Source organism: Maniola jurtina, chromosome 26 (genome assembly GCF_905333055.1).
Source record: "Maniola jurtina chromosome 26, ilManJurt1.1, whole genome shotgun sequence".
Classification (NCBI taxonomy): Eukaryota; Metazoa; Arthropoda; class Insecta; order Lepidoptera; family Nymphalidae; genus Maniola; species Maniola jurtina.
In genome coordinates this window covers 5,800,079-5,813,261 of record NC_060054.1, presented here as the reverse complement: position 1 = coordinate 5,813,261, position 13,183 = coordinate 5,800,079, and the positions used below count along the sequence as shown (strand labels likewise).

The following is a 13,183-nucleotide window of genomic DNA, read 5'->3' as shown; positions in this document are numbered from 1 at the left end:
CCGGAGCGCGGGATGGTGCGCAAAGAAAAATTATTAAACACTAGAGGATGCCCGCGGCTTCGCACGAGTGGATTTCGGTTTTTAGTAAATCCCGTAGGAACTCTTTGATTTTCCGGGATAAAAAGTAGTCTATGTGTTAATCCAGGGTATAATCTATCTCCATTCCAAATTTCATCCAAATCCGTTCAGCCGTTTTTGCGTGATTGAGTAACAAACATCCAGACATCCACACTTTCACATTTATAATATTATCGGGATATTAGGATTCGGATTTTTGTGATTGGTTGGTGACTCAAAATGGTAAGCGCCTGCTAAGTTTTTTGTCTCTATTATTAGTATGGGATTACTTAAAAGAGAGAGCGCTATACTAACTTCTTTCCGTGGATAGAGTATAGTGATTGGCGCTGAAGAGTGTTTACAAAAGAGATCATACCAGCGCCAGTCACTGTCTTAATGTATACCCGCTTTAACAAACAAAATTTTATATCAATATTCTTTTTTTTATAGTAATAAGTATTTTTTTTAGTATGTAATAGTATTTTAATTTTGTTTTAAATATTAGTATTGTCAGGAAAAAATAATCAATGAACTCGTAAGTTGTACCTCTAGTATGAGTTTTACAGTAACGAATTTCGATATCGAGTTTCTATATACATCTACATTCTATCGCCAACGCCCCTAGTGAAAACTTTGTGTAATAAACATCGATATTCGGTAGTACTAAACAGAAATGTACGATTTTAAATTCCGAATGTTATTTTTCATAGGTAGCATAATTATGAAAAATCATGTCAAAGAGCAAATCATAATAGCCGAACATGATAACTAAAGTTATACAGTTCGCAAATTTTCACTCTTTTCTTGAATTGTTTATAAGAAAATAAATTTTGAAATTAACGCCTTAGGGCCTATTTTACAATCGCCATAAAAACTTTACCTAATGGATAAATTTAACATTTTGACAGATTCCCAATATGAAAACTGTCGAAATGTCATATTTATTCGTTAAATTAACAATATGTACTTAAATTAATAATTATAAATTAAAATTACTATTAGTTGTCGTCGTCACTCGTCAAAAAGACCACCCCTGGTTGCCCCTGGACCAAAAGTGCCCATCAAGCTGGCAGCGTTGCCCCGCTGAATGGCGATGGACAACCTTTGGACCAGGTAGGCTCCAGAGCGTGGATCGCAGCCTCTTTCTCTTAGATGACGGAATGTTCGTTAAATTCGTTTAGATGAGGTTTATCTGGAGATTGTGTAACAGGCCCTTAAATTATAAATTTTCTTGTAATACTTCGCATTTTTTTTTATGACTTAATGCGTTTGTGATACGAAATTTCATATGTGAAATAATTGTGAACAAAAATAAATCCATCAAATAAAAGTAGCAATCATCCATCGAAAGTTTTCGATACGTTCAAACTCATACTAGGGTTATGCTAGTCTATACATTTGAATCGCATTTTATGAGTATCTACTGTAGTATGCGACAGGTCATGATGGTATCGGGGTATGAGGCGGGGCGTCCCCAATCCGATTGCCATCTCGACCTGTCGCGAGCCATATATGTATACAGGCTGTTTGGTAATTAGTATATAATATATAATTATATAAATATATAGTATATATAATATATAGTATATATAATTATATATATACGTACCCATGCTACTTTGATCTGATAAACACAATGCTGAAGTATAATGACGAAATAAAATTATAAAAATTTCGATACAAAATGAAAAAAAAAAAAAATTATGTCAAACTTTTCATGATCCTAACGTGCCCTAACTCACTGAGATCGTTGGCCATCTTTATATAGGCCGAGGCCAACGATCTCAGTGAGTTAGGACACGTTAGGGCCATGAAAACTTGGACATAAAAAAAATTAAAATTTTGTATGGAAATTTTTATAATTTTATTTCGTCATTTTACTTCAGCATTGTGTTTATCAGATCAAAGTAGCATGAATACGTGTCGTCATTATATACTAATTACCAAACACCCTGTATATGTTTGTATTTTATTTTATATCAACACTGGTAAAATCATATTATTTCTAAATATTATTATCATGTAACAACAAATCTTTATCAATTCCTACCAATGCAATACATAGTGAGATCGCTTCCAATATTATTATATAACAATGATAATATTATATATTAATAAATATATACAGATTATATTTGAACGGTCGTTAATTCTGTCTGTGACGCGATTGACGTCTTTTTTTCTAGTAGTTTCTAGTTTTAGGAAGTTTTGAAATTCTATGTTCCACTTCATATATCATTGGCTTACTGTACCAGCAAGATCATGAATATTAGTCAGAAAAAAAAATTATGAGTTCATAAATATAAATATAGTACAATGTTAAAAAAAACCGACTTCAAAAACCACAAACACTAAAAAGTAAAAAAATAATTTTTGTTTCTACACGTGTAATGTTCAAGTTATAATTTCGTATGGAATGCTGGAAGGCGATTTTTTGGTTTAATTTTTTCATTATATTACTTGAGTATATATATTTTTTTCAATCTGCACGCGTTTCCGAGTACAAACTTTTTTTTTGGCATGCGTCTTTAAGTACAAAAATATTTTTTTAAACGTGCCATTTTATGAAGATATTATTGTATCGAACAATATTAATATTGCATTCTTGCTTTTCATGTTATGTATATATGTTTTGTATGGACTGACGACTTATTCCATATAACTTTTTTTTGACAGCGATTCTCGCGCAACAGTCGCGATCTGTCATTTTGACAGCTGCTAGCCTGACATTCTTCTGCCGTCCTTTGACTAAAAAGCCGTTAAGTACAAAAAATTGTTGGGACTTCGTCTGTGTTGGTGTTAGCTGGCGGGCGTGCTGGCGGGTCTTTTTGGAGTGGTTTTTTTGTTAAAACTGACTGGAAAGCGCTCTAAGGGGGTGCCGTGCGTGTGTCGGCGAGCGCCGGCACAGACAGGCTCCATACTTGTATAGTTTCTCTAACTTGTTACAAATAACTACAAACTTGACATTGGCTAATCTTTGTAAAGCCAGACGAGAGAGAGAGAAAAATTGTTTTTGAGTTATCGCCAAAAAACGTGGACAGAAAAGAATAATATATCTAACAAGTTAATGTTGCATTGTCATTCAGTTCCACCTATGTTTAATATTTCAAACTTCTAGCTCACCGGGGAGTTAGTTTAAAGCAAGATTTGTTGCGGAAAATCCAACCTATAATCTAACTAAGAATCTTCCCACTCAAGGAAAATTCCCACCTTTTGATAGCGATAATTCAAAAATTGTTTTTTTTTTTTGCATTTAACGGCATTTCAGTTAAAGGACGACAGCCTTGTCAACATGACAGCTTTATTTTGACAGATCGCGACAGCATAGCGATAGCTGTTAAATGTTAAAATACAGAACAAGCGGGTTAAACGGCAATTCCTTTTTTTTAATAACTAATATTATGTCAAGTATGGATGTTTCTTTCTGCTTGTATGCCAAAACAATCTATTATGATATCGATAAATTCTATTGTTTCACTATCGGAACTAATCACAACACCCTAAAATCACCTATCAAGGTATACATAAAATTGTCTATCACTCTGTATACAGTCCGACAAGGCTCTTTTGGCGCGTGGCCAAAATCGGAACTATAGCCGCCATCTTGAGAAGTGCACATGTTGATAGTTCGCTGTGTTGGCATAAAGCTACAACTGCGCCCTCACTCAAGTGCCAAAAGAGCCTTGTCGGACTGTACATTGAATAAATGCTTTCATTTTGACTGTATTATTGACATAGAAGCAGAAATAACAGTACGCATTTATTTTGAAAGACGATGGTGCCTGTCGTGAGAAGAGAGAATTTAATTATTTACCATTTGTGGGGGGTTTTTTAACAAACAAAAAATTATACAGTCCCTTGCCAGCTAAAATAATTGACACAACTCTTTGCATTTAGCGATTATTGTCCAGCAGACGCGAATGGGGAAGATTCCACATTTTTCTAATGAATTCAAAAAAAATATATATATAGACCGCTTACCTGGTGCATACATTTTGATATCTCCCTCGCCATTTTAGTTTTGTGTCAACTGTCATGTCAAAAGTGCGGTTCCCCTTTGAATTAAGAACTTAAATCGTCTTTTTTTTTCTCTCGTCTGGCCTTACACTGAATAGCCAATGTCAAGTCTGTAGTTATTTACAAGTTAGGGAAACTATATGTATAAGGTATAAGTATAGACTTCGTCTGTGCCGGCGCCCGCCGACATACACGCGGCGCCCCTTTAGACCGCTTCCCAGTCAGTTCCAACACCAATAAACACCAGCAGAACATAAAAACCGGCCACTTCTAACAAAAAAACACTCCAAAAAGCCACAACACGCGCGCCAGCTAACGCCACCACAGACGAAGTCTAAATCGTACTTTGACATGACATTTGACACAAAGTTGAAATGGCGCGTTAGGAGTCATTTTTACGCATTATATTTATTATTTATTTATTTATTTTATTATTTTATTAATTATTATTGACATTAAAAAATATACAGAGAGTTAGATTAATCAGTTACTTGAGTTTTTTGCGGTAAGGCCGAAAGGGACATATATTCCAGCTGTTAAAAAACTCCCACAAGATTCTGTCCCGTTATTTTGCTGTATGCGGCACCGGAATGGCGGAAAATGACAAAATATACAATTACGTCTTTAATATTGCTTGTTTGCTATTATTTTCCATTCTTCACTAACACTGCTGTAGGGCCTAGCACTGAAATTTGACAGCTACTGTCACTTAATAGCAATCACTTATACTCGGGCCTTAAAGTTAACGCCAATGCCCAACAACGCCATAATAATCGCGATAATTCCGCCATTATTCAACGCGTCAAAAAACTGTTTTCGTATAGTTTACTGTATCCTCGCAAAGAGTTTAGTATAGCGCTCTCTCTGTTACGTATACTATACAAACGATAGAGACAAAAATCTCAGTGTTACCAACCAATCAAAAACGAAGCTATAGTGTTACCAACCAATCAAAAACGAAACTATAGTGTTACCAACCAATCAAAAACGAAGCTATAGTGTTACCAACCAATCAAAAACGAAGCTATAGTGTTACCAACCAATCAAAAACGAAACTATAGTGTTACCAACCAATCAAAAACGAAGCTATAGTGTTACCAACCAATCAAAAACGAAGCTATAGTGTTACCAACCAATCAAAAACGAAACTATAGTGTTACCAACCAATCAAAAACGAAACTATAGTGTTACCAACCAATCAAAAACGAAGCTATAGTGTTACCAACCAATCAAAAACGAAACTATAGTGTTACCAACCAATCAAAAACGAAGCTATAGTGTTACCAACCAATCAAAAACGAAGCTATAGTGTTACCAACCAATCAAAAACGAAGCTATAGTGTTACCAACCAATCAAAAACGAAGCTATAGTGTTACCAACCAATCAAAAACGAAACTATAGTGTTACCAACCAATCAAAAACGAAGCTATAGTGTTACCAACCAATCAAAAACGAAGCTATAGTGTTACCAACCAATCAAAAACGAAGCTATAGTGTTACCAACCAATCAAAAACGAAGCTATAGTGTTACCAACCAATCAAAAACGAAGCTATAGTGTTACCAACCAATCAAAAACGAAGCTGTTTACGTATTGAATTTCAAATGGTTTTTGAAAACATTTTTGAATGGAATTTTGAAAACATGGTTATAACTGGCTGTTGACTCAAATGAGATTTTCGGCTCTGTCATTTGTATGGAATTACGTAACAGAGATAATTGTATACTAACTTCTTTCCGTGGACAGAGTTTAGCGATCCCTGTATTCAAAGAACCATTGTTTGTTTGGCAGTTGTAGTGAAAAATGGGAATGTACAATAATGCATTTTTTTAAAATTACTTTTAATATTTTAACTATAATAAGTATCTAGTGTGTAAGTTATATCATTTGCCTGTACCGAATGAAATTGCCGGTTGTTGTAGCGATGTGTAAATATTATTTTGAGGCCGAAATAAATAGAATATGTTCCATTTTGATGTCTTTTATTTTGGAAACTTACCCCTTTCCATAATATCAATATTCAGTGACCAATACAATGCCCACCTTACAACATGGGATTATTCAAGAGGCGCACCAACAAATTCCTGAAAGGCCGGCAACGCTTCGGCGGTACCTCTGGTGCTGCAAATGCGGCGGTAATCACTTAACAACAGGTGACTCGCATGCTCGTTATTTTAATTTTAAAAAAACCTCTTATGGAGCGGCCTCAGTAAAAATTTCTTACTAGATATATATTTGACAGTATGTAAAGTATAGGATCTGTTGATGGCATCTGTGTTGAATACTAGCGACCCGCCCCGGCTTCGCACGGGTGGACACTACCACGAAAATTCCTATCTATTTTCCGGGATAAAATATAGCCTACACGGATTCGGAAGAATCCCTCTAAGTAATGGTAAAAGAAATTTTGAAATCGGTCCAGTAGTTTTTGAGCCTATTCAATACAAACATACAAAAATGCAAAAATACAAAGGTTTAGTCTTTATAATATTAGTATAGATGAATTTTGGAAACCAACTATTAAGTCAGTTAAGAAAAATACGAGATATTTTAAGTGAAAATCGACACGTCCTCCCTGGCGCTGTGGTCTTATTAGTGAGAGTTCCCGGGTTCGATTCCCGGCAGGGGTTTATAATTTTTACCCGACTGCGGCAAAGCTAAAAGGAAGGGTTATTTATCTTAAAGGTCCGGGTAACATAGGCTACATTTTATACGAAAAAAATTGACCTAACGGATGTTACATGAAAAAAGTGGGATTTTTTTTTAATTTCTGGTCTGGTCTGGTCTTTGACCGTGGCTAGTTCCGCCGTGCCGCCAAGCAATTTGTCGTTCCGGTACTATGCCGTACCAAAGAGCAGGGGTTTAATAAAAACTGCCATACCCCTTCCAGGTTATCGATAGGCAAGTAGCTTAGTAACAGGGTCCTTTCGGGTACAGAAGCCTAAAAACTAACATCTTACCATAAACGAAGACACCTGGTTTAGTTAACCTTGGCAAATAATATATAACGCCCTGTTTATCAAACAAGGAGGAGTAATACAGGGTCTCTTCGGGTACAGAAGCCTAAAAACTAAAGAGTCTTACCATAAACGAAGTCACCTGGTTTAGTTAACCTTGGCAAATACATAACGCCCTGTTTATTGTGCCCCCAGCCCGTGTATTAAAATCCGCAATTTCTTTTAAAAAAATTATAAAAAAATATGTTTTAGAAAAACAAAAAGCGTTGGGTTAAGGTTCATTCCAGATCTTCCAGGCACTGCACTATACTTATACCTGCTACCTACACCAGTTTCCCATAATGCTAAGCTGCCTCTTATAACTCCATGAAGTCTACAGTAAAGATAAAAAATAAATAAATCGTACTCCTTGCTGAAGACATGTCGACCCTACTCATGTTTATATGTATATACAATAAATGATAATATATATATAATATCTTTTCTACCCTACTAATAATTCTTTTTTCTTTTTTGGTTGCTTTTTATATCTGTGATTAAATATAATATGCAGATGCACTGTTTCGTTGTCAGGTCGTGACACCAGGGCTCTGCCTGAAAATCATCGCTGCAGTAGTCAAATACTGCAGCATCTTGCTGAGGCAGAGCCCTTTTAGCTCACAGACACAGCAATAGGATAATGGTGTTTTCTAGTTTTGAGTTTGATTTATATTCGAGTTTGATTTTATCTTTGTTGTTATTCTTGTTTTTTTTTTGTTTTTGTGTGTGATTCTGTATATGAGAGCTGAATAAACCTTTATTTATTTTTTTATTTTTTTATTTTTATCAAACAAGGAGTAATACAGGGTCTCTTCGGGTACAGAAGCCTAAAAACTAAAGAGTCTTACCATAAACGAAAACACCTGGTTTAGTTAACCTTGGCAAATACATAACGCCATCTTTACCAAACAATTTCTTCATTTCTTGCAAATGTTGTAAAGATCTTCTCATAGCCATATTTTCATATGACGAGGCACTTCTTATTTCCCTTTTGATTTCTAAAGGGCAGAAAAAGATGGGGAGCTTCTGAACGTAGCTACCCGATCTTAGTCGGTGGTTGCGTTTGGGTAAAACTTGTACTGTTTGAACGAGGTTTACTGGAATTATAAATCATTCGTGAGACTAAAAAAAATCAAATAAAAAAGACTTCAATAACTACAAACTTGATCAACCCATTTCCGCCCCACTACTGAGTACGGGTCTCCTCTCAGAATGAGAAGGGTTTAGGTCATAGTCTGACACGCTGGCCCAATGCGGATTGGCAGACTTCACACACCTTTGAGAACATGGAGAACTCTCAGGCATGCAGGTTTCCTCAGGATGTTTTCCTTCACCGTTAAAGCAAGTGATTAATTGCTTAAAACGCACATAGCTGAAAAGTTAGTGGTGCGTGCCCGGGATCGAACCCCCCACCCTCCGATTAGGAGGCGGACGTTCTAACCACTAGGCTATCACAACTACAAACACTAAAAAGTAAAAAAAATATTTAATTTTTGCCGAATGTATTATGTATGTTACGGGCAATTTGATAAGTCCGGGCACTATTAATAATGTCCGGTCTGAATTAATAATGCCCGACTTAATTGGGCAATGTGATTAAAACAGCATGATTAATCACTTTTCCCGGCCATTATGAATAATTCCCACCCTATCTTGGGCAAAGTAATAAAACAGGTGAACTGTAGTGTTTTTGTTTATTAAATAAAAGAACCTCACCTAACCTAAGCTTTTTTTATACGTGGGAAAATCCTCATGGTACCATACCACCGTGCTCGGGGAGGCGAGGTGGTTATGTCGGACTCTTACCGACTAAAACCCCACGGCTTACCGTCTCAATCGTTGTTGCTGGGCACAGGGACACGAACGTATTTCAACTGCAACCCAGCTAACGGCGCCCGCCAAGGCAGGCCCAGCTCTGGGACTAAAAGGGGCCCCAACAACGTTTAAGGCTAACCGGAAACAAGGGCTTGCCTTCCAACTCGAGGACCTACTCTCCCGCGGATAACAGACTCCCCGTGTCTATTACCCGGAGGCCCTACTCAAGGGGGCAAGCGACGGTCGTGTGCAGCTCGCCTGCGCCCGATTCTCTTGCGGCGCATGGGATGAGAGCTTTCGGCTTCCTCTCTCAGCCGCTCCGCTGCCTCCTTCTGCGTCATCACTTCCTCGCTGAAGAAGACCATCGCTTGCCAGGCCCTCTCACTGTCCACCATGGATTTAGTCACGGCGGGCAATGAGAGGTCCTACCCCATAATATCCACCAGTGACTGGCAAGGCTCCGCCCACACCGGGCACTCAGCCAGCGTATGTTGTGCCGTGTCTGAGACACTACCGCACTGGTGGCATTCCTCTGTGGGCTCTCTTCGCGCCACCCTGCACAGGTATCTTCCAAAGCACCCGTGCCCCGCAAGAACCTGTACAAGGTGGAACGTGAGTGTTCCATGCTTCCTCTTACCTAACCTAACCTAAGGCCCTCCCCCCGCACGTACGCGCCCCTGCCAACGGCCGCGGTCCAATTTATCACATTGCCCGGCTACAAGTAGGGAATTATTCATACCGCCCGGTCCAAGTGATAAATTCAAGCTATCTCAAACACTGACTTATTACATGGACCACGGGCCGTCGGGCATTTTTAATAATGGCCGGTCTAAGTGATAAATTAATCACTTTGCCCATTGCTCTTGGGCATTATTAATAATGGCCAGTCCTTATTAATAATGCCCAGTTAATCACGTTGCCCGTAACATGTATACAAGAGTTAACGTAGTTATATCTTTATATTTTTTGGAAGCCGGTGCCAATTAGCCGCACGAACCTTCATCACACTAATATTATAAAGGCGAAAGTGTGTGTGTATGTTTGTTACTCCTTCACGCAAAAACTAGTGGACGCATTGGGCTGTTGAATGGAGATAGATTATACCTTGGATTAGCACATAGGCTACTTTTGATCTCGGAAAATCAAAGAGTTCCCACGGGATTTTTAAAAAAACCTATATCCACGCGAACGAAGTCGCGGGCATCAGCTAGTCTCTTCATAATGTTGTTGTGACTCCACTTTGGCACCTCATTCATCAAAATCGGCCCAGTAGTTTAGGCGCTACGGTGGAACACACAGAATCTGATACGAACATACATAGATGACTAAAATCATAACCCTTCCTTTTGGTTTTACCGTACTCCGGAAAAAAGGATTTAAAATGAAGTTATTGGCAAAGTAAAAGACGTTATGATTCTAATTTGTCAAATGAAAGCGGGTGATTTCTACATATCTTCATCGAATGGCATTATATTACAAGTGTAAATTAATTTATAACACCCCCGACAAGTAAAGGTTACAGTAACTAGAAGAGAGCTGATAACTTTCAAACGGCTGAACCGATTTTCTTGGATTATAGCTGAACACTCCCGATCAAGCCACCTTTCAAACAAAAAAAACTAAATTAAAATCGGTTCATTAGTTTAGGAGCTCCGATGCCACAGACAGATACACACGTCAAACTTATAACACCCCTCTTTTTGGGTCGGGGATTAAAAACCCGCCAAAAATGACATACGCTGCACTGTTAGAACTTCACTGACGATATACATACTTACTTAACAAAAAATAACAATATAATATTTTCCAATAATTCCAGTAGTGGCATTTCATTTTAAACTATTCAGTAAATCTAGGAAGAGAAAAAATTACGTATAGACGTAGAAATACTATAGAAACATGATTTAACAGGGCTCTCTCCGTCGCTTACTCCATACAATCGTAGTTCCAATTTCATTTGAATATTAAGCAACCAAAGTCCATGGAATTTTGCAGAGATATTCTAGAAACTAATATCTGTGCCTGTGGTGTTTAAGATTTTTCTAAAAATATGTAGTTTTAAAATTACAGGGGCTCAAAGGTTTGTATGTGAATTTTTAAGACCGCGTTACTTTGAAACCGAATATTTTAAAAGAAATGTGGAAAACCACAGGCACAGATATTAGTTTCTAGAATATATCTGTAAAATTTCATGAACTTTGGTTGCTCAATATTCGAATGAATTTGGAACTACGTTTGTATGAAGCGAGTGACGGAGAGAGCTCTCCTAAAGTAATAAAACAATCTTATCTTGTTATCAATTATTAATTTTACAACCAACGCGCGTAAAAATCAATTTCAAGTGCCGGACTGGCACTAACATCCACAGTTAATATTATAAATGCGAAAGTGTGTCTGTCTGTCTGTCTGCTTCCTTTTCACGGCCCAACAGTTAAACCGATTCTGACGAAATTTGGTGGAGTCAGCTTATATCCCGGGGACGGACATAGGCTACTTTTTATCCCGGAAAAATCAAAGAGTTCCCACGGGAGAATATTATTGTAAATTGAACAATTGAAAAGAGCAACCGCCGAGTTTCTTGCTGGTTCTTCGCGGTAAGAACGGCATTCCGAACCAGTGGTAAATTATTTGACGATTCAAAAGCACTTGTAAAAGTTTATTTGAATAAAAATCTATTCTATTCTATTCATACAGACCCATCCGATCAACCGATTTGTATAGGTAATATTTGGTACCGAGATACCTTGCGTCTTTGTTATTGACATAGACAACTTTTTATCCCGGAAAATCAAACAGTTCCCACGGGATCTTCAAAAACCTACGAAGTGGACGAAGTCGCGGGCATCCTCTAGTTTGAAATAAAACAATTTATGTATACTTTTCATAAAGGTATTTATTACAAAAGAAATTGGACAATTTTTTAAATTTTTACTATCACAAATCCAACACAACCTAATAATAATAATATTCACAATTTGATATGTCATCTCTCATGAATCTATCTATTAAATTGCGTTTCATCGAATAGTACCTATGGCGTTATGTTGGCTCCCCTGTCTGTTGGGTGGTCGTTGGCACCATATTGGCATGAGAAGACGCAGATTTTGTTTATTTTCATTTCATTCATTCAGGAAAATCAAATGAAAATAAACAAAATCTGCGTCTTCCTATGCAAATATGGTGCCAATGACTTGGACAGACAGGGGAGCCAACATAACGCCATAGGTACTATTCGATGAAACACACTATACCTAGTCAGGTTGGAAAAAATGGAAAAAAGCAGTTTTTATTTTTTATTTTTAACTATTATAATCATTAAGTTATAAGTAAATATTGTATTTTAACAACCAATCGCATTTAAACCTCTGTAATATTTATAACAATCAACCACAATTTCTATGAATACTATGCTCATATTAATTTTATTTAAATCTCAATTCTATACTCTATCTGTGAAAAGAAGTTAGTAACCTATATTTTTAGAAAAGCCTTAAAGTCAAATCCAGGGCCGTAAAATAAATTTAAAAAAACTCTGTTACAGGCCTGAAAGCAGTCATATCCAGACCCGTAAAATATATTAAAAAAAACCTCTGTTACGTAAGAGCAAAAAATCTCAGTAGGCGGTAACCATTTTGCTACACCAACCAATCACAAACAGAATTCAATTTTCTATTTGAATTTCGAATGTTTTTTTGCAAACATTTTCCAATTGAATTTCGTATATTTTTTGAAAACACGTTTGTGATTGGTTGGTGACTCAAAATGGTTAACGCCCACTTGAGATTTTTTGCCGGTTATCATTTGTGTATCGTAAAGAAAGCGCTAAACAAAATTTTGCCACGGATAGAATATAGGATTATTAACTATTATTTATTTGATCATTAAAGCCCAGTAACAAGACAGGATAAGGTACTTAATTTTTTATATTTGAAAAATAAAATAAAACTCCGAAAAAGGCTGAAAAGAACTAACCTATATTTCTAATTCACTTTACATTTTAAAAAACAACGGCCACACAGTTCTTATCTTTTCAAATTAAAAAAAAAAAACTATCATAGACATAATGCCAATTGCCAACCTATAAAAAATCTTTTTCAAATTTTCATAGATAAAGTCGTTTTTTTAATTGACAAACTTATTTCCTAAAGCCGCAGCGCATCTGATTTAAAATAATGTTTTTTTAATTACAAAAACGTGTGTAAGCCGCTATTTTTGAAACTTAACAATACAAGTTATCACCAATAATAGTAATTAATTAAAAAAATAAGCTATATAACACCATTGAAAGCGCAATTAAT

The 13,183-nt window shown here is 36.6% G+C and overlaps 1 long non-coding RNA gene across 1 annotated transcript; it reads left to right on the top strand.

Annotated features, from left to right (window-relative positions):
• The first annotated feature begins 583 nt into the window (after positions 1-583).
• On the top strand, positions 584-1,595 carry LOC123878410. The gene is made up of 3 exons (XR_006798824.1): positions 584-596; positions 729-732; positions 1,409-1,595. It is a non-coding gene; the product is annotated as an uncharacterized LOC123878410 (long non-coding RNA).
• The last annotated feature ends 11,588 nt before the right edge of the window (positions 1,596-13,183 follow it).